This window comes from Tiliqua scincoides, chromosome 11 (genome assembly GCF_035046505.1).
Source record: "Tiliqua scincoides isolate rTilSci1 chromosome 11, rTilSci1.hap2, whole genome shotgun sequence".
Taxonomy (NCBI): domain Eukaryota; kingdom Metazoa; phylum Chordata; class Lepidosauria; order Squamata; family Scincidae; genus Tiliqua; species Tiliqua scincoides.
The window spans coordinates 5,877,482-5,893,308 of record NC_089831.1 but is presented as its reverse complement, the minus strand read 5'-3'; the positions used below and the strand labels follow the sequence as shown (position 1 = coordinate 5,893,308).

The 15,827-nt window shown below is 51.5% G+C and overlaps 1 pseudogene; it reads left to right on the top strand.

The window, feature by feature from the left end:
- Positions 1-594: 594 nt before the first annotated feature.
- LOC136662434 (SWI/SNF-related matrix-associated actin-dependent regulator of chromatin subfamily D member 2-like) overlaps positions 595-15,827 on the top strand; it is a 33,815-nt pseudogene continuing 18,582 nt past the window's right edge.

Genomic DNA, 15,827 nt, shown 5'->3' with positions numbered 1-15,827 from the left:
GAAGATATTCACGGCATTTATTTTCTGGCCACTATTATTATTCATTTCATGTCATGACTATTATTATCTCTCAGTCTCACCTAACTCACAGGGTTGTTGTGAGGACAAAATAAGGGGTGGAACCATGCACACCACCCTGAGCTCCTTAGAGGAAAGTGGTATAATAATGTGTTTGTTTGCTTAATTAATCAATCAATCAATTAATATGGGGGGTGACAAAAATTTATGGGCCCTGGGTGTCAAATGACCTAACTACTCCACTGCATGAGGGGTTCCCCGCCCTGCGTGATGTCAGAGCGCACTTGGAAGTGGTGGCGGAAGATCTGCTCCGGGGAAGCGATGGCCGCAGCAGAGGGGCCTGAGCGGGGCTGGGATTCCTCAGAGGCGGCCACAAAGAGGAGGAGGAGGAGGAGGAGGTGGTGCTGACCCTGGCCCAGCTCATCTGCAGTCTACAGCAGGCTTTCCCCTCCCTGTCCAAAGGGGCATTTCCGCTTCAATTCAAGCAGCCCCAAACACAGCCTCTGATGCCAGAGTTCAGACTCCCCCCCCAGCTCTGACACAGACCCGTGTCACAATGTGAGGATTCCGACATCCATGGAGACCAAGAACTTCAAACGATGCTACAGGAGATCACTGGGCAGTGAGCTCACTCCAGTGCCATCAGTCCTGGCAGTTGGTCCGGTCCTGTCCAGTACTAGCAGTCATTTCCGAATACTGGAGGGCCAAGAAACGGTCATCGGGGATCATGGAGGTGAGTCCGATGACGTGGAATGGCCTTTCGCAGGGGGGGCAAATATTTAGCAGGAGGGCCACATCATCTCTCTGATACTAGGTTGGGGGCAGGGGAAAAAGAGTTAATTTTCTTTTCAAATTGGAACTTGTTGTTCAGTCGTTAAGTCGTGTGCGACTCTTCGTAAGCCCATGGACCACAGCCAGACTAACTGCCAGAATTTGTCCTTTCCTGTTCATTGACTCCGTGACACTATCTAACCGTCTCATCCTCTGCCGTCCCCTTCTCCCTTTGCCTTCAATTTCTCCCAGCATCAGGATCTTTTCTAAGGAGTCCTCCCTTCTCATGAGATGGCCAAAGCGTTGAAGCTTCAGCTTCAGCCCTGTCCTTCCAGTGAAGAGTCAGGGTTGATTTCCTGTAGGATGAACTGATTTGGTCTCCTTGCAGTCCAGGGGACTCTCAAAAGTCTTCTCCAACACCATCATTTGAAAGCGTCTGTTCTTCAGCGCTCAGCCCTCATGGTCCAGCTCTCACAGCCATACATTACTACTGGGAAAACCATAGCTTTGACTATACCGAGCTTTGTCGGCAAGGTGATGCCTCGGCTTTGCACTAAGTTGTCTAGGCTTCCCATAGCTTTCCTCCCAAGAAGCAAGCGCCTTACAATTTCATGACTGCAACCTCCGTCTGTTACGGTATATCAGGAGTGGCAAATCCCCAGCAGGCCACATGGCACTTTTGAAGTACAGAATCGTGTATGTGCCACACCACTTTATACTGGCCCTCGCCAGACCTGCTCCGGTGGTTTTGCTCATGTGATGTGCCAAACCTCTGCCCCGCAGTCTTTGCCCTGCCCTGGCCCTTGTCACTCCCTTTTGGGCCTCAAGCCATGTCTGGGATGGATGGCTAAGGCAGAGAGTTGGTTTGGAGATTGATGGTCCTGGATGCCAGATTGGGCTGGGAAAGTGCCAGAGGAACTGGAGTGGACACTATTGCTTGTTTGGGCTTTCTTGTTCTTATGTCTTGGATTGAAATGTGTTCCCTGCCTAAGTATTCTATTCAGTGTTTCTCAAACTGTGGGTTGGGACCCCCTTGGTGGGTGTGACCCTATTCTGCTGGGTCCCTCAGATCCTACAAAGAAAACATGGGTGAGCGAAAGATAACTCATGCCTCCAGCCCTGAGGCTGTTCCAAAACCAGATAGCTGCTGTGTGCCCTGCAAAGAGCTGAGCTCCTGCAGTTTTCAGGCCTGAGTCAATTTGGGAAGCTCAATGCTGGAAAGTCTTTTTTCTGGTGTGTGTTTTCCATCAGTGCCAGGTGGTGGGGGAAGGAGAACGAAGCCCCTCAAGCCTTGAGACTATTCATTAGGGCTGCTTCATTAGGAGAAATGGATCAAGGTTCTAGCAAATAAATAAAGCTATGACTTTTTTCTAGACCACCCCTTTGGTAAGTCTCATCGAGTGGGTTCTCATAGAGCAGTGGTGGCGAACCTATGGCACGCGTGCCAGAGAGGGCACTTCGAGCCGTCTCTGTGGGCACGCCTCTGAGCCAGACAGCCTGGAGAGGGGCACTGAAGCTGCTGTCGCTCTAAAGAAAATGGAGGCTCTCTCTGAGACTCCTTGTGTGGGCAGGGAGGGCGGGCTGCTTCCCTCCGCCCTGAGCTCACTGCCCTCCTCTCCCTTCGCTCCCTTGTCCCAAGTTTGTTTCCCTTTTCAGTTTTGCCCGCTCTGCAGGCTTAAGGTCCCTGCTTTTCCCTTCCCCAACTCTCCAGCAGGCTCAGCCAATCAGCATCCAGCAGGCTCCTGGCTTTTTCTGCTGGAATGGCTCAGGGCCCTTCACTGGCTGACCACCAGCCAATCCTGAGCCGCCCTCCTCCTCAGCCATTGTGAGCCTTTGCAGCCCGCCTTTCCCTGAGCAGCTCCCCACTCAGCGCCAGGAGAGGCTTTTTCTCCACAGCACAGGCACAGCTGGGGGTGAGCAGCGCAGCCAGAGACAAGTCCTGCGTGTCTACTTCAGACACGCAGAAGTAGAGGAGTTAAGTCAGATAGAGGTTAAAAGAGAAGATGTTTCAGACCTCATTGATAAATTAAAGATCAATAAGTCACCGGGCCCTGATGGCATACACCCAAGGGTTATTAAGGAATTGAAGAATGAAGTTGCAGATCTCTTGACTAAGGTATGCAACTTGTCCCTCAAAACGGCCACGGTGCCAGAAGATTGGAGGATAGCAAATGTCACGCCTATTTTTAAAAAGGGAAAGAGGGGGGACCCGGGAAACTATAGGCCGGTCAGCCTAACATCCATACCAGGTAAGATGGTGGAATGCCTCATCAAAGATAGGATCTCAAAACACATAGACGAACAGGCCTTGCTGAGGGAGAGTCAGCATGGCTTCTGTAAGGGTAAGTCTTGCCTCACGAACCTTATAGAATTCTTTGAAAAGGTCAACAGGCATGTGGATGCGGGAGAACCCGTGGACATTATATATCTGGACTTTCAGAAGACGTTCAACATGGTCCCTCACCAAAGGCTACTGAAAAAACTCCACAGTCAGGGAATTAGAGGACAGGTCCTCTCGTGGTTTGAGAACTGGTTGGAGGCCAGGAAGCAGAGAGTGGGTGTCAATGGGCAATTTTCACAATGGAGAGAGGTGAAAAGCGGTGTGCCCCAAGGATCTGTCCTGGGACCGGTGCTTTTCAACCTCTTCATAAATGACCTGGAGACAGGGTTGAGCAGTGAAGTGGCTAAGTTTGCAGACGACACCAAACTTTTCCGAGTGGTAAAGACCAGAAGTGATTGTGAGGAGCTCCAGAAGGATCTCTCCAGACTGGCAGAATGGGCAGCAAAATGGCAGATGCGCTTCAATGTCAGTAAGTGTAAAGTCATGCACATTGGGGCAAAAAATCAAAACTTTAGATATAGGCTGATGGGTTCTGAGCTGTCTGTGACAGATCAGGAGAGAGATCTTGGGGTGGTGGTGGACAGGTCGATGAAAGTGTCGACCCAATGTGCGGCGGCAGTGAAGAAGGCCAATTCTATGCTTGGGATCATTAGGAAGGGTATTGAGAACAAAACGGTTAGTATTATAATGCCGTTGTACAAATCGATGGTAAGGCCACACCTGGAGTATTGTGTCCAGTTCTGGTTGCCACATCTCAAAAAAGACATAGTGGAAATGGAAAAGGTGCAAAAGAGAGCGACTAAGATGATTACGGGGCTGGGGCACCTTCCTTATGAGGAAAGGCTACGGCGTTTGGGCCTCTTCAGCCTAGAAAAGAGACGCCTGAGGGGGGACATGATTGAGACATACAAAATGATGCAGGGGATGGACAGAGTGGATAGGGAGATGCTCTTTACACTCTCACATAATACCAGAACCAGGGGACATCCACTAAAATTGAGTGTTGGGCGGGTTAGGACAGACAAAAGAAAATATTTCTTTACTCAGCGCGTGGTCGGTCTGTGGAACTCCTTGCCACAGGATGTGGTGCTGGCGTCTAGCCTAGACGCCTTTAAAAGGGGATTGGACGAGTTTCTGGAGGAAAAATCCATTATGGGGTACAAGCCATGATGTGTATGCGCAACCTCCTGATTTTAGGCATGGGTTAAGTCAGAATGCCAGATGTAGGGGAGAGCACCAGGATGAGGTCTCTTGTTATCTGGTGTGCTCCCTGGGGCATTTGGTGGGCCGCTGTGAGATACAGGAAGCTGGACTAGATGGGCCTATGGCCTGATCCAGTGGGGCTGTTCTTATGTTCTTATGTTCTAAGTAAGCCCCATTACAGTGGATGAGGCTTACTCCCAGGAAAGGGTGGCTGGCCTTGTAGCCTGCTTCTGTGCATGTCTACTCAGAAGTAAGCCGCATTACAGTGGATGAGGCTTACTCCCAGGAAAGAGAGCCTGAGATTAGAGCCTTGGAGCCCGCTCCTGTGCTTTTCTACTCAGAAGCAAGCCCCATTAGTGTCAATGAGGCTTGCCCCCAGGAAAGAGTGGCTGGGATTGCAGCCTTGGAGCCTGCTCCTGTGTGTGTCTACTCAGAAGTCAGCCCCATTAGAGTCAATGAGGCTTACTCCCAGGAAAGAGTGGCTGGGATTGCAGCCTTAGAGCCCACTTCTGTGGGTGGTTTTTTTTTTAAAAAAAAAATTTTATTGTTTGAGAAAATGAGCAGTGCCAAGGTCTTGCAGTCACTCCCTCCCTGCCAATATTTCTTTACCCAGCATGTAGTTAGTCTGTGGAACTCTTTGCCACAGGAAGCAGTGATGACAACTTGCCTAGATGCCTTTAAGAAGGGATTGGACAAATTTCCAGAGGAAATGTTCATTATGGGTTACAAGTAATAGTAGGTAAAAGTTTTTTTCTCAACTAAAACCTCAGTATTCAGGTTAAATTGCCGTGTTGGCACTTTGCGATAAATAAGTGGGTTTTGGGTTGTGGTTTGGCCACTCGGTCTCTAAAAGGTTTGCCATCACTGTCATAGAGTGTCATTTTAAAAATGGGGTCCTGGTGCCAAAATCTTTGAGAACCACTGCTCTGTTTGCTTATTGTGCAAAGGCCCTCTGTTTACCACTCTTCAAGGATCAGGGCAGTGAACATCGTCCTCCTGTCTCAGGACAGCGCCCAACACAAGCTGAAGCAGAGTCACAGAGCAGAAGAATATTTTTCCAATTCCTCCACTACTCCTTTGCCCCTAAAAATAAACTAGGAACCCAGGCAATAACAAGGTCTCAAAGAAAAACCTTGACTACAGTTTGCAATGTACACAGCTCGGCTGGGAGTAGCACAGGTCCTGGACTGGGGTCCTTCCCCTCTTTATGATTCACAGACCCCTCCCCAACACAGTACCTACAATGTCCCCAATGACACCCCCTTCACCAGTCTGTCAAACCATCATCACCCCAGTCCTACTAGGTCCCAGTATGAGTTCAAAACATCTCAGTAGCTTTTACTCAGTGGGTTTTCCTTTCCATATGGATGGTAGGGAACAGAATGCCTCAATCTGCATTGGTAATGGTGAACCATCTAACCCAGGGGTCTCCAAACTATGGCCCGGGGGCCAGATCTGGCCTGCCACAGGATTTTATCCGCTCTGCAGCAACTTAAAATACTATTTCCCAACCACGTGGTCGGAAAGTTGACGTGTGCAGTTCTGTCTGCCGCCTTCCTTTCCATATGGCCAGAGCGGTGTCAGGCTGGTGACCCGTTGCCAGTCGGATGGGCCATAAGCTCTAAGACCAGCCAATCGTAAATTTTCACGGTTCGTCTGACCCCTGCCAAGGAAACAAATCAGGTTTCCGCAGGTTGATTTTTTCAACCATGCTGTAAAACGATTGCAGTGAGGAAAGAGTGTCCTTTTCCTCACGTAAACGTTTCATCACAATCCAGGCTTCTGCAACGCTCGGGCTGAGACTGTGTGCCTTGCAGTGCTCCTCTTTGTCCCATCGAAAGCAGACTTCTTGTGGTTCAAGAAAATGAGTGAAATACACCGTGTGGCCCTCGTTCTGAAAAGGTTGCAGAGCCCTGCCCTTGGCATCTGTCCTCTTCTCCTTCACTCCGTTTCCCTCTTCCCTTTCAAGTCCAGGAGCAGCAGAGGTGCCCCCAGGGGAAAGGGTGGGGAGCGGTTGGCCTTGGCCTGCCTCTCTTTGGGCACAATCCTAAGCAGGTCTGCTCAGAAGTATGTCCTCTAGTGTTCAATGGGACTTACTTCCAGGGCAGTGAGGTCAGGATTGCAGCCTTTGTCACCACCCATAGGTATAGTTCCCAGAGCAGGAGCTGGGAAGGTTTGACAGTGACTCCCTACCTAGTGCTGTGTCCTGAGGGCCAGGGTGCTGGAGCGCCTGATAACGGAGGGACTGCTGGACTTGGACACAGCCAGGGATGTGGGTCTGCCTCTGGGAAGGAGTGTGTAAAAATTACACTCAGGAAATTTGGCAAAAACGGCTCAGCTTCTCTTTCCTCTTGCAGTCTTCCAGGCAGCAAAGGGGCCACCCGGGACCAAGACTGTGCGGCCGGTCGGGTGGCCGAACGTGGAGGGCAAAACTCCACCTCGGCTGGGCACTACCAGTAAGTATGCTTTTACTTGATGTTCTGGAAATGCTGGACATGAAAGGGAGATTCTCCTCTCCAGCATCTCCCTAGGATGGGTAGTGAACACTTTCCTGCACACAGAAGTGCCCACGCCCCTGGGGAGCCATCTTCTCCCCACATCTAAAGGAGAGACCTGGTTTCCCAAGAGCCAGGGCTCGGGGATCCTTCAGGGTTCCGGGGAGGCTGGGCGAGGGGTGCTCAGAGCCCGGGGAGAACCTCAAGCAATTCTGCTGGGTCTCTTTGACCAGGTCTGGCCCAGGGCTCTGTGGGGAGGGGCACTACTCTGTTGGAGGGCGCTACTTCTGTCTGTTCCCTGACCAGTTTCTCTTCTATCACCTGCAGGTCCCCCAGGCTGACGACTTGGACCTCCTACTTCAAAACAGTAGGAGATGCAAGTTCGCCGCAGAGAGAGCGGAGGCCCGGTTGCTCTCCTTTGAAGCAAGGAGGCAAGCACCAAAGGTGAGTAAGGAGAAACACCCCCCCCCCGACAGACACAAACAGACACACACAGATACACATTCAATCACTTACTCAGAGTGCACTGAGTGTTTTAGAAGGAAGTGTGTTACCAGACCAAGTACTCTATTCAGTGTTTCTTACACTGCGGGTCAGGACCCACTTGGAGAGTCGTGATCCAATTTCTGGTGGGTTCCTCAGAGCCTCCAGTGAACACAGGGGCGACTGAAAGTTTCTTCATTGCCTCAAGCCCTGAGGCTATTCAGTAACCAGATAGCTGCTAACTGCCCTGCAAAGAGCTGGGCTGCTGCTCAGTTTCAAGTTTGTTGGAAATGTAGGAAGATCAATGTTGGAGCGTCTTTTTTTCTGGTGTGTTTTTTGTTCCAAGTCTGTCCAGGACAGGTCGTCAGGGCATGAGAAGGCTGGGTCACAGAAGGAAGCCCCTCAAGCCTTGAGGCTGTTCATTAGGGCTGCCTCATCACGAGATATGGATCAAGGTTTTTATACGTAGATAAATAAATAGGATTTGTAAATAAATAAAAATATTTTCATTCTAGATCACCCTTTTTGAAAGTTGCATCAAGCTAGGTGGTTTCCAACGGAGTGTCATTTTAAAAAGTGGGTCCCAGTGTTCAAATGTTTGAGCACCACTGCTCTATGTGGTGGTTGTAAAAAGGCCCTCTGTTTACCATGCTTGAAGGGTCAGGGTGGTGAACATCACCCTCCTGTCTCTGGAAGATGTCCAAAACAACCTGAAGCAGAGTCACAGGGCTCTTCCGATTCCTCCTCATCCATCTCTATTCCTTTGCCCCTTAAACTAAAATGTGAACCCAGGAAGTAAGAAGTTTTCAAAGAAAAACCTTGAGTACAGTTTGCAAAATACACAGCTCAGTTGGTAGTAGCACAGGACCTAGACCGGGGTCCTCAACCTTCTTATGATTTACAGACCCCCCCCCCAATACAGTGCCCAATAATATCCCCTTCACCAGACTGTCAAAACCATCATCACCACCAGTCCTATTTGGTGCCTGTATGACTTAAAAACATCTCAGTAGTTTAGCTTGGTTTTAGGTTCCGTAGGGAACAGAACGCCTCAATCCGTATTGATAATGCTGAAGGTTAATCATCTATCCCAGGGGTCTCCAAACTACGGCTGGGGGCCAAATTTGGCCCTCCGCAAGATTTGCTCCACCATGCGACAAACTTAACTTTTTCTCAGAGCATTTGCTAATGTACTAATTGCTAACGTACATTTGTACTCATGATTTATTTCTCGGTTTAAGCAGGTGTTTTTTTCTTTGTCATTACCACATTCCTCTTTGGTTCTAAATCACATCATGCCCATTAAAAAAAGATCCAAGTAAAACTTCTTCATTCATTACATTTTAATTCATTCATTTATAAAACTGATTTTTTTTTACTCATGAAAATGTGTAAAATATACAATGTGGCCCGCGTACTGAAAAGTTTGGAGACCCTGATCTAAGCTAACAACCATTTTTGACAGTTCGGTCAGAGATGGAGTCCTATAGTCCCATCATTTGGTCACCACAGATCACCAAGTAGTATGCATATCCCCAATGAAGAATGCCTGTCCCAGAATTGGGAGCAGGGCATCCCAGAGCTCTTCCCTTGGGCACTGCTGTGTGAAACCTCCTGGCTTGGCGGACTCCATGCTGGCCGGGCAGTGCTCCTGGGGAAGGTGCCTGACAGTGCAAACCAGGACGGGAGAGAAAGAGGAAGGTGGCCACGTGGGAAGCGCCTCCACAGATCCGAGTGGAGAAGAGTGAAGTTCAGAGAGAGGCAGCATCTGGGCCCCCTGCCTGCTGCCCCTTAGGGTCCTGCACATGGCATTGCACTGAGCTCTGAACAGGGGATGGAATGGAAGAGCAAGCCAAGAGGAGGGTGGAGATGAAGCGACACCCTTGACCCTAGCCAAGGGTCTCCAAACTAGGGCCTACAGCTGTGGCAGGCTACAGCTGGCCTGCCACCAAGTTTGATTGGGCCCACAGCCATTTTATTCCCAGCCACATGATCAGAAAGTTGACATGTGCAGTTCTGCCTGCCTCAAATCAGGTTTCCGCAGGTTGACTTTCCAACAGTGCTTTAAAACGATGGTAATGAGGAAAGAGTGTCCTTTTCCTCACGTCAACAAATCCTCACCATCCAGGTTCTGCAATGTGTGCTTTACATCCCTCCTCTCCTCCCCATAGAATGCGGGTTTTTGGTGGCCCAAGAAAATGATTAAAATACACGGTGTGGCCTCTTTCTGAAAAGTCTGCAGAGCCCTGCCCTAGGCAGCTATCCTCCTCTCCTCTTTCTTTTCAAAGCCTGGATGAAGGAGCAGCTGAGGTGCCCCCAGCAGAAAGGTGGGGAGCGGTCGGCCTCATTTGGGCGCAATCCTAAACAGGTCTGCTCAGAAGTAAGTCCTCTAGTGTTCAATGGGACTTACTTCCAGGACAGTGAGGTCAGGATTGCAGCCTTTGTCACCACCCATAGGTATAGTTCCCAGAGCAGGAGCTGGGAAGGTTTGACAGTGACTCCCTACCTAGTGCTGTGACCTGAGGGCCAGGGTCCCGGAGTGCCTGATAACGGAGGGACTGCTGGACTTGGACACAGCCAGGGAGGTGGGTCTGCCTCTGGGAAGGAGTGTGTAAAAATTACACTCAGAAATTTGGCAAAAACGGCTCAGCTTCTCTTTCCTCTTACAGTCTTCCAGGCAGCAAAGGGGCCACCCGGGACCAAGACTGTGCAGCCGGTCGGGTGGCCGAACGTGGAGAGCAAAACTCCACCTCGGCTGGGCACCACCAGTAAGTATGCTTATGCTTGATGTTCTGGAAATGCTGGACATGCCGGGAACCTCAAGGGAGATTCTCCTCTCCAGCATCTCCATAGGATGGGTACTGAACACTTTCCTACACACAGAAGTGTCCACACCCCTGGGGAGCAATCTTCTCCCCACATCTAAAGGAGAGACCTGGTTTCCCAAGAGCCAGGGCTCAGGGTTTGGGGGAGGCTGCCCAAGGGGTGCTCAGAGCCCGGGGAAGACCTCAAGCAATATTGCTGTGTCTCTTTGACCAGGTCTGGCTAAGGAGTCTTTTGGGCGGCAATTCCCTGCTGGAGGGCGCTGCCTCTGTCTGTTCCCTGACCAGATTCTCTTCTGTCACCTGCAGGTCCCCCAGGGTGATGAGCTGGGCCTCCTTTTCTTAAAGGAACGGAGGTCCAAGTGCAAACTTCGGAGCATCAAGGCGCGGTGGCTGCTGCTCGAGCGAAGGAGGGAAACACCCCAGGTGAGGAAGAAAAACACTCCTGCACAGACATACGGAAGGAGAGAGTGCAACGAAATGGAATTTCAGTAGAGAATCGGTAGGGAGCCAGAGAGCCTTCCTTTGGGTTCTGTGGAGGTGCTGTAAAGACGAGCATTGGGTGCCTCCTGGGACCAAGTGCCTCATTGGGACCAAGTGCCCAGGTAAGTGACTGAGTGCCAATTCCACCACGCACAGTAGGAAATGTGCTGTAAAGCACATTTGTGAGTCCTCAGCGCTGGCGGAGCGCTGGAGCAAGCCCAGTGTCAGCTCCAAGCCAGGACCCCAAAGGTAGCATTCTTGCAAGTGCGACCTGTTCCACGTGCAGGGCCAGTTAGGCAGGCGGAGCTCAGGGGTGTTAATGCGTGGCTGAGACAGTGGTGTTGGTAGGAGGGCTCAGATTTGCCCCAGATGCGGAGGCTGTTGGAAAGAAGTGGAAAGGGAAGGTCCAAAGAGTCCAGTCCCTCCAGAGTGCAGGGAGGCTGTTGAGAATAGCGGTGGTAGAGGCCCAGCAGACGTGTGTACCGCATAGAAAGAAGGGCTCGACTGAGTCCAAGAGGGTGCCGGCACAGCTAATGAGAGTCTGTAAAAGGCAAGGAAGCTTCCTTCCATCAGGGGAAGTCTTGCCCAGAGGAGGAGAATCAACAGGAACAGAAACTGGGACAAAACAAATGTAGGAAGCTGAAACAGGAGGCCAAGAAAGACTCTGAGGAACACCCGGCCAGCAACATGAAGGGGAGGAACAAAACCTCTTCAAGCATCTTAGAAGGAAATCTGCCAGAGAGGCCGTTGGCCCCCTAGATGGCGAGAGAGGAAAGGGACAGATAAAAGAGGACTTGCAGAGAAATGAGGGCGCAATCCTAACAAGTCTCTGGTTAGGGGCACCTCCCATATGAGCAAAGGCTGTGGAGTTTGAGGCTCTTCAGACTAGAAAAGAGGTGCCCAGGGCGGGGGGGACATGATTGAGACATTCCAAATTATGCAGGGGATGGATAGAGTGGATAGAGATGCTGTTTTCCCTCTCACAGAACACCAGAACCAGGGGACGTTCCTGAAAATTGAGTGTTTGGAGAGTTAGGACCAACAAAAGAAAATATTTCTTTAACCAGCGTGTAATTAGTCTGTGGAACTCCTTGCCACAGGATGTGGTGATGCCGTCTGGCCTAGATACCTTGAAAAGGGGATTGGGCCGATTTGTTGAGCAAAACTCCATCACAGGTTATAAGCCATGATGGGCACGTACAGGCTGAGATTGGCCGGTTGCTCATCATGAGGGCCGAGTAGGAATTTTTTCCGTCCTCTGAATTATCCGTGGATAATTTCTTTTCTTTCAGTTCTTTCGCCTGTCCCAGAATGGGGGGGAGAGGGATGTTCTGTAAGATTCCTGTTTTTAAAGTTAGTCACTGTGGTGTCTTTGTGGGGGGTGTGAGGGTCAACAGAATACCACATGCAGGGGAGTGGCACCAAGATGCAGGTCTCTTGTGGTCTTGTGTGCTCCTGGAGGCATCTGGTGGGACTCTGGGAGACTCAGAAAGCTGGACTAGATGGGCCCTGGGCCTGATCCAGCAGGGCTCTTCTTCTGAAGGGGGAGGGTAAATATGACACTCAGTAAAGATGGCAAAAATGGCTTCTGTTTCCCCTTGCAGACTTCCGAGCCGGAGAGCAGATGCAGCCTGCTGTGTAAACAACTCTGCGGCCGGTCAGGTGGAGGGACCTGGAAGTGGAAACTCCACCTTGGCTGGGCACCTCCAGTGAGTATTCAAGCACTACTGCCGAGTCTGGCCAAGGCCTCTGTGGGGGGGGGGGCACTTCTCTGTTGGAGGGCACTGCCTCTGTCTCTCTCCTGACCAGTTTCTCTACTATCTCACGCAGGTCCCCCAGGCAGAGGATTTGGGCCTCCTATTTGAAAAGAATAGGAGGTCCAAGTTCTGTGTGAGGAGGGCGGAGGCCAAGTGGCTGGCGCTGGAGAACAGGAGGCGAGCACCCCAGGTGAGAAAGAAAAAGGCCCCCCCCCACACACACGCACGCACACGCACACACAGAGAGAGAGAGAGAGAGAGAGAGAGAGAGTGCACTGAGGCGGAATATCGGGAGGGATCCAGGGAGCCTGCCTCTGGTTCCATGGTGGTGCCATAGGGCAGCTGCTTAAGGAGGCTGTGGGTGGATGAAGGGAAAGTGGAGCTGAAGAAGAGAGGAAGGATCATGGAAAGTCTGAGGGCATGGAGGGGGTGTCACCTCTCTGAGGGGCTCCATCCTGGATGGTGGGCTCTGGGGGGGTGTCAAGTTGAGTGCGCCTGTCTCCTGGGTCCGGCCCTGCCCTGCCCTGCCCTGGGTGCCGGGAGAAGTGCAGGGACTTATGGGTTGCTGAGCGAAAACAGCTGAATCTTGAAGGGGTCTTGTTCCCTCACCCCCTGTACAAAGTCCTTCTAACAGGAGCTCTGTCTCTGTTTCTTCACAGGCTGCTCCGACTGGGGCTGGGAGGAGGTGAGTTCCTGCGAGGACCCAGCCTGGCCGGGGCACCCCATACTGACCTGTGGGGATTGGAGCTCAGTTCCAACACCCTGGGATGCTGTCTGGTGCCCGGATGCCTGTGGCAGGGTTGCAAGTGGGCCCCCCTCGGGTCCTCCATATGGAACAGCTTCTCCACTGAGACCTGGAATGCCACTGTCTAGAATGGACCCCTCCCGGAAGCGCCTGCTTGCTCCACAGACCCAGCCGCCTCCGTCGCTGACCCAGTGACGAGGACTGAAAAGACGGCAGGCAAGGTCCCACCACAGAGAATCTGTGAGCTGGTCGCAGAGCCTCAGGCCCTCATGGAACCCTCGTAGGGTTCTCATTGTGTGTTAGAGAGGGTGATCAGAGGATGAGAAAGGCAGGGAGAGAGCCACAGAGTCTGGGTCACCTTGATGTCTCTTTTCTGCTTTGGACTTGCAGGACTGGGTGGACGAGAAGTTTTCCCCAGAGTTGCTGGAGAGCAAGTCTGAAGTTGTCAGTAATATTGAATGAAACAACAGACTAAATCAAGAGAGATGATTTTAACAACTAGGTGAAATCCATGTCCTGGAAATAACTTTGTTTTCTCTTGAAGACGGAGAAATCTTTCCACCTGTCCTGGAGAAGGAGAAGACCCGGGCAGAGGGGGAGCCGTCTCTCCTGTCTCTGGAAGGCTTGCCTTTGCAAAAGAGTGAGTGGCGGGGGGAACGAAGGGGGTTCCTGATCTCTGAATCTGACTCTGCTTGCTCCACAGACCAAGCCGCCTCCCTCGCTGACCCAGTGACGAGGACAGAAAAGATGGCAGACAAGGTCCCACCACAGAGAATTCGTGAGCTAGTCGCAGCATCTCAGGCCCTCATGGATTTGCTGGTTTTGGACGGAAGCCGGATCTGAACTTCGTCCGCAAGAGGATGGAGATCCAGGAGGCAGCCAAGGAACCTGTAACGCAAAAGCAGAAACTGCGTATTGACGTTGCAACACCTTTACACCTGGCGAGGAGGAATCTGAAGGTGGAGAACGCAGAACCTCATGGGAACTTTGTTTGGAGGGCAAACTCTTGAATGACCCAAGAGCCTAGCAATGGAACTGGACAAAGAGTTGTACAGCCCAAAAAACCATCTGGTAGAGTGGAACCAGATGCCCTCGAACACAGCCCTTGGGCAGACCCTGGTCAAAGGGACCCGGCAGTATTGCTTGAGGTCCTTCCCTGGCACTGAGCATCCCTCAGTCAACCTCCCCTGAAGGCTCCCTGAACCCTGGCTCTTGGGAAACCAGGTCTCTCCTTTAGATATGAGGAGAGGATTGCGGATCAGGGCACCTCTGCGTATGGGAAAGTGTTCCTTTCCTGTTCTATGGAGATGCTGGAGAGAAGAGTCTTCCTGTCTGTCTTCAGCTTTTCCCACCCATTTCCATCACATCAGGCATCAGCATACTCACTGGTGGTGCCCAGCCAAGGTGGAGTGACGATTTCCACATTCTTCCACCTGGTTAGCCCCAGAGTCTTTTGCACAGGGGGCCGCATTTGCTCTGCTCCCAGGAAGTCTGCAAGAGCAAACAGGAGTTGAGCCACTTTTGCTGTATTGATCGAGTATGAATTTGACCACCCCTTTCCAGAGGCAGAGTCACAAATTCCTCCTTCCTCCCCCTGGCTGGCAAGAGAACCTCCGAGATCCCTTCTGAAGCAATGACCAGTTGACACCATGAAGACACGGAGGCCAGGGTGTCAGGTTGAGTGCAGGGAGCAAACTTCTTATACTAGCAGCTCTCTGGCCTTTTATTCACACCCTCCCAGAAAACAATACAGAACAAAACTTGGGTTACTTTCGGCCACTGATAAAACACTCTTTCTCAAGCAACAACACATTCCTCACTTCTGAGCACTAACTCTTAGCTAAAAAGCCATAGCTCATCCCTGTTTTCCTGCACTGGGCCTCACGCTCACAAAGCCCATACCAAGGTTTGTCTCGGAAGGGGCGGGCGTGCCCGCCAGTTATTGCCAAGTCTTGCCTAAAGCTCTGGAGCCCAGTGCCTCTACACTGCTATACTACATCCCTTCATTTCCAGATGTTTCCCTTCAGGGTGGGGTTATCCTTCTTTTTGCTGCAGGGCTCACATGCCTTCCAAGCTTCCTGCGGGAGCAGTGGCAAATCAACCAGGCTGTTATTCAGTCTTGGCAGCTGAGGACCTCCACACTCCTCCACCGTCTCCTGGCAGCTTATCACAGGGACTCCCCATGGCCCTGTTCTCTAACAAGGGCCACTCTGCAGATTCAGTCCCCCATCCAAGCTGTGACAAGAGTTACTCCCACTTAGCTCCTTCAGGCAGGGCAACAGCTCAACCTCCAGACCACACCTCCTGCCATGGAAAATTTGAGGGTATGGAACAGGAGAGAGGACTCCTGGGACAACGAGACCCAGCATTCTTGCTTGAGGGCAGTGTCTGGCACAGACTACCTCTTTGCCACCCTCTCCCATACCCTGAAAGCTGGATATTCAGCCAGGGGCCTCGGTCACTGGTTCTTGGGAAACCAGGACTTTCTTTTAGCTGTGAGGAGAACACTGCCTCCCCCAGCGGCACTGTCGTCTTCTCCTGTCCGGGAAAGGGTTTGCAGCCCGCCCCTTTGAGAGCTCTTGGATGCTGGAAAGAGAATCTTCGAGTAGAGGACACCCCACATGATGACTATCCTGTTCCAAACTCGCTCGTCCATTGCTCACAGTTGTGCAATCGCCCATAGCGCACGTGGTCATGCACACTGTTCCC